The sequence below is a fragment of the Eurosta solidaginis genome, chromosome 1, assembly GCF_040869045.1.
Source record: "Eurosta solidaginis isolate ZX-2024a chromosome 1, ASM4086904v1, whole genome shotgun sequence".
Taxonomy (NCBI): domain Eukaryota; kingdom Metazoa; phylum Arthropoda; class Insecta; order Diptera; family Tephritidae; genus Eurosta; species Eurosta solidaginis.
The window spans coordinates 287872869-287886931 of record NC_090319.1 but is presented as its reverse complement, the minus strand read 5'-3'; positions in this window follow the sequence as shown (position 1 = coordinate 287886931).

The following is a 14063-nucleotide window of genomic DNA, read 5'->3' as shown; positions in this document are numbered from 1 at the left end:
AAATATCAATAGCCTCTAAAAGACAAAATATGTTCTCCTGAAAACCTTGAAATTTGTCACTTATCACAAGTGTGCGCTCACCCATCGATATGTAAGTATTTAGTTTTAACCTTAAATAACAAAGCAATAATTTTAAAGGCCATTATGACACGCATTTGAATATGGAGAACTACTTCAAAAGCTACCTTTTCAATATTTCCTTTGTTGCCATTGACATCAAAAACCTTTCTTTCATATTCTTGACAGATATTCTTTGCCAGCCGACTTAGCGATTGTTCACCTCAATACATCATAAGTCAATGAATAGCTATTACCCAGTAAACATTGCGAGTTTAGTATATGCTCGCGAAAAGCTTACACATTTTTAAAACGACCAATCAATCCATCCATTTAATAAATACATATACATATATACTTATATGTATAACTTGGTGCTTTTGTTGCTGACATCCTTCGACATTAAAAAAATATCATTTGCATAATCAATTTCCCATGATCCTGATATATTCTTTTGAGCCCTTGTCAGTTGTCATATTCAAAGAAGTTATTACATAAAGCATTTTTAAAGATTGTTGATATATGTATATTCTATACACATACACATGTACCTATAGCTTGCATACGTATGTACCGTTATTTCAACAACACCACCAGTGATTGTTGTAGTCTCACGCATCAACATATAAACAAATCGGGCAGCAAAAGGCAAAGGAGATAGCACCCAGTTATCACAAATGCCTATAAAATACAGTAGCGAACACAAAAATACCAGTGGCAACTTTACATCAAATTTAGTCTAGTATATTCTTGTATTTTATTTTCGTTAATCTAAGATGAAAATAGTTTCAAAAAATTTTGAAAATTCGAGAAAATTTTACAAATATTTCGAACTTTTTAATTAGAACTCTCTAAATTTTTTGAATATGGAGTTTTGTAGCCTAATCAATAACAAAGTACAAGCTACATATGTGTACAAGTTATACGGTGTTTCAGATTTGTTTCCAAATAAAAAAGAAGAAGAAAAAAATATAAAACAACAAATCAATACAAATTTTGAGAGATCTAGAACTTGTTCATTGTTAAAAGAGAGTTGATTGGGCTAAAAAAACTACCATCTCAAACAAATTCAGAAAACTTTAAACAAAAAGTTCGAAATTTTCGTAAAATTTTACCGAATTTTTCGAGGTGGGTTTGCATATTTTAAGTTACAAAGTTGATGGCAATTTTTTTCTTGAATTATGGAATATTGGAGAATTTAATTTTGATAAGCATATTGATAAGGATTTCGACTGCTATCCTGAACACCATGAGTGGATTAAGACTTTAGAAAGCAAAGGCTTTTTAGTCGGATAGAAGCTTCTATCCAAATGGCAATTTACTTATACGTGTAAGTTGCCAGTCTGTAAAGGCTGCAGACTTTTAGCCCTTTTAAGCCTGAAAGGTGTGACCATACTTTCCATTAAAACACCGAAAAACATTTTGAAAACATCCGAAAAACAACAATGTCCAAAAAAAATGTTTCGTTATTTTTTATTAATTTTTTTATTTACAAATTTATTAAATTCATAAATAAAATAATATAATAAAAAAAAAATAAAATAAAAAAAAAATAAAATAAAGCTTAAAAAAATTAAATGAATTAAAATAAAATTGAAATGGAATAAAATAAAATAAAATAAAATTAAAAAAAAAAACACTGAAATAAAATAATATAAAATGAAGAAAAAATAAATAAATTAAAATAAAACTAATTAAAATAAAATGAAGTGAAATGAAATAAAATAAAATGAAATAAAACAAAATAAAATGAAATAAAAATAAAGTAACATAAAAAAAATAAATTAAAATAAAATTAAAATAAAGTAACATAAAAAAATAAAATTAAATTAAATTAAAATAAGGTAACATAAAAAAATAAAATATAATTTAATTAAAATTGTAACAAAAAAAAAAAAAAATAAAACAAAACAAAATGGAATAAAATAAAATAAAATGAAATAAATTAAAATAAATAGAAACAAAATAAAACAAACTAAAACAATATAAGTTAGAACTGAATAGAATATAGTAAAAATAATAATAATAATTAAACAAAATAAAGCAAAATAGAACAGAATAAAATAAGATAAAATAAAATAAAATATTTAAAACAAGCAAAAACATTTTCAGGAAACCCAAAATGCAACAATGTCCAAAGTGTTTTCAAAAAAATATTTCGTTTTTTTTAATATTTTTATTTATTGTATTTAGTTAGTCATGCTCATATTGCTTTATACAATTGTTTTTGTTATTGATATTCGAAATTATTTGCAAATTTATTAAATTCACAAAAACAAATCAATAAAATAAAATAAATAAAATGAAATAAAATAAAACAAATAACAACAGAATAAAAAATAAATAAATAAAATGAAAAAATAAATTAATATAAAATAATAAAATAAAATAAATAAAATAAGACAAACTAATTATTACTTATTATTATTTGCAAAGGTATTATTTATTTTCTTGCAAATGTATTAAAAAAATAAGCATTTTTTCTTTTATTATTTGAAAAAATTATTAAATTATGTTTTATTTATCAGCTGTTTTATTTCCCTATTTCATGATTTTTCTTTTAAAGATTTCTTCACATACTTTTAGGCTCCATTTGGTTTTTGATATATTGCATTAATGTGCATGAGTGTTAGTATTTCCAAAAAATATGAGATAGTATTGGATTTTGAGGTGAAAATGTCAAAAACTTTGTAGGGTTGGGTGGCAGGACACTTTCGTGTTCGTTACTGTATTTTTAAATACCTGATACATATGTTAAGTGCACATACATGTACAATATAAGCATGTGTGTAATCGTAAGCGTGCACATGGGGACATATACTGACATATCCTGCATGCCTTAAGCATGCATATCCTAAAAAATCCGAAGGTTTTCTACCTGCATTCTTGCATCATTAGTACCATCACAGCACTAAACATTATATATATACATTTTCTATATTTGGAAGCATCGCCATAAACATTATTGTCACCTTAATTATGATACGAATTTTCTATGTAGTAAGAGCATAACTACAATTTCTAGCTATCCTTTTTTGAATATTTCTTTGTTAAGTCATCACCTTTACTTTCACCACCAACACGAATGCAAGAAGAAGCAGCAGCATCATCAACGAAAGCTTTGGCATTATTGTCATCATGAACATGCCGTGACAAAGCATACATATGTATATAGGCATTAAGGTCTTATGATGCATTTGAATTGTTATTAATATTTTTTTGATCGTACTTTCGTAGTACATGTTTTGCAAATAGCGCCGGAAGGAGTAAACACAAATGGCGGACAAACATTAAATGGGCGTTACGGTAAATCATTTTTACGTTTACATCCATATGTGAACTTGCGTGTGTGTGGCTTTGTGAGCGTGTCAGTATGTGTGCTTAAAGGTACATACTAATCGTTGTACAAATTCTTTAGCACGTTTGTAAATAAGTGTGTATGCATGTGCACCGTACTATTTTGGTATGAAAAGCTATAGAGTCGTAAAACGTCGATTTCGTGTAATAACTCCGCACAGAAAACTCCCATTTGAAAGCGGATTAGAGTGTTTTAAAGCTTAGATATGTGAGATGGTTAATATCGCTTTATTCCCAAGGATCTATATTGGGGACGTGGAAAATTGCTAAAATGTGGTAAAAATGATAAAATTGTAGTGTGTAGCTATAAATCAACCGCGAATCACTCGATTGAAATATTTCTTACTTGCAATTAAACTTTGAGATATATACTTTCGTCCTGCTTTAAAATAACAGTTGATTTAATATATCCAAAATTATTAAAACAAAATTTATGTTTTAAAAATAAAAGTGTGGGTGTTCGCTGTCAATCAATCGATCAGCGAGAGCATTTCACCACATCAGATGTTGAATTAAGATGAAATCGTGCAAAAGGCCAGTTAGCGAGAGAACGCCTACCTATGTACGTGTGTATGTAAGTAGTTGTATATACATTTTCATTCACACATCGTTTTGATTTCGGCGTCACATACACGTTTATGAAACAAAACCAATTAAAGCTGCATTCTTTTTTTAAATATCATCGTCCGTTAAATCTTTTAAATGATGGGTAAAGACAAGATAAAATGTATGTACTTCCACTACAATCAACCGATTTTGTAAAAGTTTGCATGATAGCTACAGAGACAACCAGAGAGAGTTCCTGTTAAGTCTTATCAAGAACTGGACTACGGACCAATCCAATTGATTGCTTCTTATCTGAGTTACGAGATACTTAGGATACTTTTTATGAGTAGTGGGATATACTAGAATAAATATCACCAACTTTAACGTTTTTATATTGGAAATTAAGGGAGAAATTGCCAAAACTCTTTCTATCTGAACGATCGGTTGTATGGGATATATACTATATATAGCTCCGATCAAAGTGATTTTTTCAGAAAGTATTCTATGATATATTAAAATATATATAACCGAGTTTCACGTTTATACTTTCTAAATTAAGGGAGAAATGGCCAAAAATCTTTTCAATCTGAATGATCGGTTGTATAGGATATAACTATATATAGCTCCGCTCAAAGTGATTTTTTCAGGATATCTTCCATGGTATATTAGAATATATATCACAGAGTTTCACGTTTATACTTTCTAAATTGCGGCAGGAATGACCAAAATCGTCTTATCTGCATGGGAGATATATGTTATATTGGTCCGACCTACCGGATCCGACAAATGTCTTATATAATACAAAAATACATCCCTGTGCCAAATTTCATTGAGATATCTCAAAATTTGAGGGACTAGTTTGCGTTCAAACAGACAGACGGACGGACAGACGGACATGGCTATATCAACTTAGTTCGTCACGCTGATCAATCCGGTATATTTAGTGGTGAGTTTATCTTCTATATTTCTCAACGTTACAAACATCGGACCGAAGTTAATATACCATTTCATATTCATGAAAGGTATAAAAATGGTCAGAACAACGTCTGCAAGCTTTGCTAGTACAAGTATAAGAAAAAAAGGGGATAATAAGTTCAATAAAAAAAATAAACTTAAGGATTAAATTAATTGTAGTAAAAGCTGCAATCGATTACAAATATTTAAACTTCTACCAAGCCCTACCAAAAACAACAAATTTTGTAACATTTATTATTCACAGGCCTTAAATCAGTTTAGATATGTAAACGAATCTAATAAAACATTCTGGTGCACAAACTTCCAACCATCGCCATTGGCTATTTCTTCATGCTTCAAAATATTCATCTAAGAAAATTTGTCATCGCCCGCTCATCTCACAGCTGCAGTCTCTATACATACAATTAAGAACAAAAAAAGCTGATTACGTGGTCGTTGGTAATTAAATTAATTAACCACAAGTACACACAGAGCATAATGAGATTGTTCCCTTTAGAGACGATATACTTGGGCAGTTGAATGAGAAAGCGTTGCTCAAGTAAGTAGACTGCCAGCAGGTTACAGTGTGGACAATTAAACGATGTAAAAGATTTGCTACAAATAAAACGATTGCTAAGCAGGCAATCTGAAAAAGAACTGGTTTTTATATATTTTTGAGAGCATTAAATTAATACAAAGTAAAACAGAATGCAAAACTTTGATTTCTCTTTAAGAGCTGTAGTTCTTGTAATAACTCAATTTCGATGCTTTCTAATGCTCAATTTAGGAAGTTATTCAAATATTCGTATTTAACTGCATGAAATTGTTATATTTGCTCGAGATCCTTTAAGGAATATACCAGACTGACGCAAGGAGATCTCAATACAGTGTTTGAACTTCTTCGACTTTATATATCTCAGAATGACACTGGATCAAAACCGTCACATGATTTTGTTAGAGGAAATTACTCACATAGATAAGTGACTGACTTTAGAATGATATGTTCCACTTAAATTGAAAATATAACAGATTAGAGGTACCTCAGAGTTCATCCTGATGATCTATATTTTTTTCTCCTAGTGTCTTAGTAACCCTATAGTCGGGCAGAACCAGAAAATTTACTACTATGCGTTGGTTTATATGTATCTGATTTGAGTAATCTTCCAGCAATGCCTTTGTTTTACGTTTAGAAGGTAAGCCCAGAATCTGCGTAAACATTTAGCTTGCTGAACACGGAAACGACCAAGGTGGGGGAGGATAAGCAGCTGAAGAGGTCAACATTCAAAGTTCAGTTGATTTGTTTTTTTTTTTTTCCTATCGCTATAGCACATTTCTCTGATCAATATATGTATGTGAAAATCCCTTTATGGTTTGAGAAAAATCTTGTCTGTATCAGCTTTCTTTTTGGAGCTTTTTTCTGTGGTTTCATTGAAAGAGGAAGTGCTTTATGCACTTACCAGGCCATTTAAGCGAAGCTGCGAGTGCTCGTTTAATGGATACGTATTTATAGATAGAGTCATTATTCTATTCTCCTTGCTGCTGAGCAATGATTTTAAGGCAGGTATATGGTACATCGTTTATATTTTTGCTGCTTATGGTTTCACATTTCGAACCTTTGTTATTCTGTGGAGGTATTTAAGTAGTTGACTGTGTACGGTTAAGAGTTGAATCAGGTAGAAGTCGATGTCTGTATATGGTCGCTTTTACCTTGGTTTCAAAACCAGAATTCCGTGATATACTTCGTGCTGTTACGTTACTCCACTGCTGTTGCCAACGCCGGATCACACCTTACCCTGCTTGCACTTCTGACAGCTGCGTATATAGATATATAGATATAACTCCCGTAACGACAAGAAGAATTTCTGCTGAAGACGTGCGGGAAGCTGATAAAATTCGCAGCGCCCCTCTGCGTTGGACTGAGTTGAGACCATTTCGGCGATTTTAATATTTTATTCATTCGGATTTCTTCACCGTTTCAAGGGTTTGATAAGCGCAATATAAAGCTTTATAGTTTCGCAGCTCCCGCAACACAATTGAAAAAGAACTACCAACATCGATAAATAAAAATAAAAAAAAAAAATAAAAGGCGCATGAGCCTCCGCCGAGATTTTAGGTCGAGATTCCCTTCCAATTTGCGTCATGGTCCTTTTAATTTTTCCTACAAATTGGCGGTGAAAGTCCTTTCATGTTTAACGCCGACACTGACAAATACACTCGGAGTGGTTGCCAAATCACTGCCGAGGGGTAACTCCGTCTCGAAAATTTGTGTCTAATTGAAAGAACTAAATTTTTCATGTTGCTTTGCCCGGGACTTGAACCCAGGATCTTTGCTATCACCGCACCACGGCTGCTGCCAAGAGCGTGATAACATTCTCCAAACACTCGGGAGTGTTTATATTGCTACCACAACTACTGCACCTTCGGCTCTGCTCTGCTTGTTGCTTTACTTTTCTTTGACCTTCAGTCGATTCGTACCTATGCCAAATATTTGTAACCTAGTAACTCGAACTATCATTCCAGTACCGCAAGCATGTTCTCCCACCTAGCTGAGATAATAGACATTTTTGGCATTCATCGAAATCAGCAAGACTATCGGTATATCATGATGGCATGCCATTTCGGCTTTTTGAAGGCATCTATTCCTTCTACTATGTCATCTACTGCAGAGTGCCCCTACAAAAATCAAGCAGTTGGTGTGACAATCTTATTTATCTTCCATTGCCTTTCATCATTTTTCATTTAGTGTCCAGAATGAAGAGTTACGGAAAGGTGACGGAGAGTTCGGGTCTACTTAGCCCTTATAGTGGGGATGATTCTTGCTTCCTGAGACATTTGTAGATTCTCAGCAAATTATTTGCTTAGCAGATACCGCACGCAGATAACTTAATAAACACAAATTGGTGCAGAAACTTTGCCTTATACACCTCGGAACTATATCTCGCAAATTATATTTTAATGTTAGAACAGGTAAGCATCTTGGGATCAAATCAAATGGTTCCCACAGATATGGGGCTAGTAGCGGGATGTGCTAATAAATGAAAGAACTGGACCTCAAAGAAGCATTTCTCACTATCTTTAGAAAGTTTTTTTAGCACCTCGAAACAAAAAGAAAAACTATTGTAACGAATATTAGCATCACTAAGCTGTTAGTAAATAATCACTCAACAACAAAAACATGAACCAGCCACTCTTATGTACGTGTACACATTAAAGCTAGCAACACTTATGTAGAAGGCGACAAGAGCTATCTCACACACACAGATGTAGTCATCAGCCGAAGTAGTTACTCACACATACAAACGCATATGGCTATACACTACAAATGTACATGTACTTATATAGCTGATAACTAACTAAGCATGAGCTACAACTGTTCGGGAAATTACTAGAGTTTAGGAGAAATGGGTTAACAAGGAAACCGAGAGTGTAAAAGCAGCGCAAGCTGAGTAATAACGAACAAAGTAATCTAAATAAAGAACAGTTTGAAATACAGAATATTGGACTGATTTATTCTACAGTTTAGCAATTCGAACGTTAGCAGAAGGTTTCAAATAAGGGGAATTTCCCAAAATTCGTTACAATATATTCGTATTGGTATTTAGCTCAACCTTTGGTCAACCAAATTGAGTCTGAACTTTGAAGTATTACCCTGGAGTTTGAAAATCGCGTGGTTTAGAACTATTCTACCTAATAATATGTTCCACACAATATAATTAATAAAAGTAGAGCAATTTGTGTTAACGGCTAGTTCATAATTACTATAATCAAGCATTGCTGAGGCAGTTGAGTGGCAAGCGAAAATACGGCAACTTAATGAATGAATAGCGAAATTCTTTTTGCAAAAGAAATGCAATTTTCCTGTAGGCTGTAACCAGTAATTAAATTTGTATACAATTTTAAATATATGCATTAAAATATAATTTTTGATCAGACAGATAACGAAAATGAGCCGTTTATTTTGAAAGTGGTTTAAGTCCATTTTTTCTTATATTGAGATATTTAAGAGTTTGTGTTTGATTTGTTTAAAAAATATTGTTAACTGTTAATTTTTTTTATGGCTTTGTGACTTTAAACACGTTAGAATATATAACGTAATACGTTTTGTAAACTTTACTAGAAAAATAAGCTGTGTTTCAAAAACCAAAATGAACTTAAACTACTTACAAAATTAATAAAATGACTTTTTTGTTTGTGGAAAGTAAATAACTATTTTTAATTTATTTTTTAAAAAGTAAATAATAGAAATTGTAAACATTTTATGTTTGATGTAGGTGAATGTAATACCTTTAAAATAAATAGGGAAGCTTTCAATTTAGATACAGATTTTTATTTATGTAATTAAAAAATATTTTTAAAAATAAATATTAGTTCTTAACAATTTTTGTTGTTATATCGGCCTACTGATTTTAAGATCACGGGTTCGAATCGAGCTCAAGGCCTAACAATAATTTTTTATCATTATTATTGTTATGATAAATTTTTTCTTAATTGAAAAAATTTTTAAATTAGAATAGAAGAAAGAAAAAATTTAGACAACTGCCAAAGCTCGTTGTATAGCTGTTGCCTTCATCGTCAACGTTTAGGCTCCGCTGCTATAACCATTCAGCCACCACAGTGGTTTTTTGTTTGTCTTCATTAATCCTACTTCTATTCTGGTTCGTGCCAATTGATATTCACAACACTGCGACATCTGTTGCAGAATGGCTGTGAAAATTGGACTTGTTTGTTGGCAATGCTGCCATAGTGTCATATTTTATTGACACCTTTTCCCCGTGCTCTGGGATGTATTAACAATTTTTGTTGTTATATCGGCCTACTGATTTTAAGATCGCGGGTTCGAATCGAGCTCAAGGCCTAACAATAATTTTTTATCATTATTATTGTTATGATAAATTTTTTCTTAATTGAAAAAATTTTTAAATTAGAATAGAAGAAAGAAAAAATTTAGACAACTGCCAAAGCTCGTTGTATAGATCCATTTCGGGAACTGCTAAATTCCTTCATCGGCAACGTTTAGGCTCCACTGCTATAACCATTCAGCCACCACAGCGGTTTTTTGTTTGTCTTCATTAATCCTACTTCTATTCTGGTTCGTGCCAATTGATATTCACAACACTGATCAATTAAGAAAAAATTTATCATAACAATAATAATGATAAAAAATTATTGTTAGGCCTTGAGCTCGATTCGAACCCGCGATCTTAAAATCAGTAGGCCGATATAACAACAAAAATTGTTAATACATCCCAGAGCACGGGGAAAAGGTGTCAATAAAATATGACACTATGGCAGCATTGCCAACAAACAAGTCCAATTTTCACAGCCATTCTGCAACAGATGTCGCAGTGTTGTGAATATCAATTGGCACGAACCAGAATAGAAGTAGGATTAATGAAGACAAACAAAAAACCGCTGTGGTGGCTGAATGGTTATAGCAGTGGAGCCTAAACGTTGCCGATGAAGGAATTTAGCAGTTCCCGAAATGGATCTATACAACGAGCTTTGGCAGTTGTCTAAATTTTTTCTTTCTTCTATTCTAATTTAAAAATTTTTTCAATTAAGAAAAAATGTATCATAACAATAATAATGATAAAAAATTATTGTTAGGCCTTGAGCTCGATTCGAACCCGCGATCTTAAAATCAGTAGGCCGATATAACAACAAAAATTGTTAATACATCCCAGAGCACGGGGAAAAGGTGTCAATAAAATATGACACTATGGCAGCATTGCCAACAAACAAGTCCAATTTTCACAGCCATTCTGCAACAGATGTCGCAGTGTTGTGAATATCAATTGGCACGAACCAGAATAGAAGTAGGATTAATGAAGACAAACAAAAAACCGCTGTGGTGGCTGAATGGTTATAGCAGCGGAGCCTAAACGTTGCCGATGAAGGAATTTAGCAGTTCCCGAAATGGATCTATACAACTAGCTTTGGCAGTTGTCTAAATTTTTTCTTTCTTCTATTCTAATTTAAAAATTTTTTCAATTAAGAAAAAATTTATCATAACAATAATAATGATAAAAAATTATTGTTAGGCCTTGAGCTCGATTCGAACCCGCGATCTTAAATATTAGTTCATTTATTAAAAAATTTAATTTACATTCATTTATTTATTACGGATAATATTAAAGATTTTGCCATAATATTTCTCCTCATTTGGATTATGTGTGAAGTTGTCAAAATATTCATGATGCATAGGTGGTATATACCTTAGTAACTCAATTTTACATCTTCGTAGTGAATTTTATCGCTGAAGTGTGCAGAGATGCATTTTTTGGAGTTTTGTAACATAAAAGATGCCATATCTAAATTATTAAATAATAAATTTTAAATAAATATTAAATAATAAATTTTATTTCAGTGGACTTGAACCGGTTTCAAAATAATTTTTTTTCGATTTTGTTAGCTAACTAATTTTCATTCAAAATCATTAATAATCATTACAAAATCATAGCCATTTTAATGACACTAGATTTAAATTGTTTATAAAAAAAATATTATATAGGATTTGTGATTATTGTTATCATTAACTCCTTTTTTTTTAAATTGACTTAAATCACTTTCAAAATAAACGACTCAAATGGTAAGCTGTGCAATTTTATTTTATAGCTCAACATTTCTCATTACACTACGAATACATAGCGTGAAGCGCAAGCAGAGCTGGGTAGTAATGATTACTTTAGGTATTCAATTACCATCAATTCCCCATTACATGTACTCCAGGAAAGTAATCAATTCCATTACATTTCAATTCCTCAAAAAAAGATACCAAAAATAATTTGGTCTTTTTGAGGCTCGAGTACAAACAATTTTTTGTTTGTAATTGAAAACAAATACTTTGCTGAAATGTAATGTCTGCTCCAGTACTTTCGAAGGAAATTGAAAATGTAATGCCAAAAGTAATTAAGAGTTTCCCATTCCTCAAAGGAAATGCAAAAGTAATTGAAAAATTCTTAGTGTAGGCCATAGTAAATCCTTGTACCATAAGAAAATGTTTGTAAAACGGAAGCACTGTCTGCTATGACTGGCAATTCATTTCTCCTCGCCATATATGAGGACGGGTATGGTAAGATTGTATCATTGTAGTTTAGATTTGCTGTTGAGCGTCCGGCCAATTGCTTTGTACGTGGCTAGCAACATTTAAGTGCTGCTGACAAGCGACTTGAGGAACTTGTTGCGGATTTGTAATTTAGATATACCTTCGATTACATACGCCTTTAAGGTGAGAGCGTCACCGAATGTTACCCCTAAGATCTTTGGATGAATGACATTCGGTACAAACAGAGTGAGCGTGGATTCGGTCGGCTAGGTTCAGATAATTTGCAGTTCATCTTTTTATACAAAGGGAAAAGGGTGAAATTTCTATATCTTGGAGAAGAGTGCGGTGGTTGACTGTGCCAAAAGCTTTTGACAGCACTGGTAGTGCTATGCATTTTGTGGAAACCATGCTGATTAGTGGCCAGGAGAAGATTCGTAGTAAACTGACCGAACGGAAGGTTTCCAATGCCTTCGCTACTGACGATCAGAATGATACTGGTCGTTATGACGCATCTTCGTTGGACGGATCCCAGGCTCGAAAACGTGCGCAAAGTAGCTTATTCTCTCAGCGCCAATGATTTATAGCATTGGCATGGCCCAGGTACAAGGAAAAACCTCGAACTGTGAGGAGGTGGAAATGCAAATATGCCGACTTTAAAACAATGAGGCACAGAAGAACATCTGACCATTAAACTTTTCAAACAAGGAGGCAAAACGATGCATAATTGTTACGTAAATAAATTTAACTATATAGCAGCTTTTGGCACGGACAAATGTAGTTGCACCTGGTGACACTATACCTTAATTACCCTTCACTTTAAACGCTTCTGAGGTTTTATGCGGACGACTCTTTGTCATTGTCTGCTCTAATATTATTTATTAAAATATGGTTCAGAGGAGGCAACTACGGATGATATCAAAAGATCAAGAATGCGAGAAAAAAGTTTTCCGGAACATTGATGGTGTTTACGTTATGCCAGCTGAATGTATCATAGAAAATTAAAATGTATGCTGTTTTCCTATAGCAACCGCCCTTTGATAGCGGAGGATAGAAACGAGATGCCCTTAATTAGCTGGAAATTAAAATGATTTCATATTAATTCGTGTTTCCAAATGCTTTCAGTTACCACTCGCAAGAAAAATCTGATGAAGTAATGAAAAGTATGACCCGAAAAGTCACCCACATCAACCGGAGTAAGTTCTTATACACGGACTAACTTGTAGTTTTTCAATTACTTTCGGAGTTCCTTTGAGGAATGGAATGAAAAATTCCAAAGTATAAGGCAATTGACCAGACAATCTAGTGATAGTTTTGGCAGTATTGGCTCATTAAGTACTCTACGCCACTGAAGATCGCCGCAGGTCTGACACAACTTCGCACTGCAGAACTGCCACGGAATGTCTCCTTACAACGCCCGAGCACCAACTACATAGCGCAGGAGTGCCCTATATTATACATTATACAGGGGAATGATTTGTGAAAAAGCGGGGCCTATTAGATTGTTCAAAAACTAGGCATACCTACAAATAACTACTTCCTGAAGCTCAATGAACCCTACTTACTGAACCGCATTTTTAGCCACCACAGAAAAAGAACACTAGCTTCCTAGGTAAATGCGCGTGCATCCCGTGGCTTTTCTTCGATCCTGCTTCCATATCTCGAGAAATATACCAAATAATATATATGTCGAAAAAATGCTCACCCTAATTGCCAAAACAAAAGAAAAGCCCTTGGTATCAAACTAAGAAATCTGTATTGGCTTATGAACCGAAATTCACAATTATCAGTTGATAACAAAGTTCTGCTTTACTCAGTCATCATAAAACCCATTTGGACATATGGAATACAACTGTGGGGAACTGTAGCAAACTCAAACCTAGAAATTCTCCAAAGATTCCAATCGAAAACCCTTAGAATGATTGTAAGCGCACCCTACTATGTGACTAACGACCAGCTACACGGGGATCTAAAGGTCCCAACAATAGCTGAAGAAATCAAAAAGTATGCTATTTCATACAGCACGAGGCTTCTAACTCACCCCAACCCATTCACTCTAGCCCTGTCAGCAAGACCAACTAATTTCACGCGCCTGAAATGAAAGTCA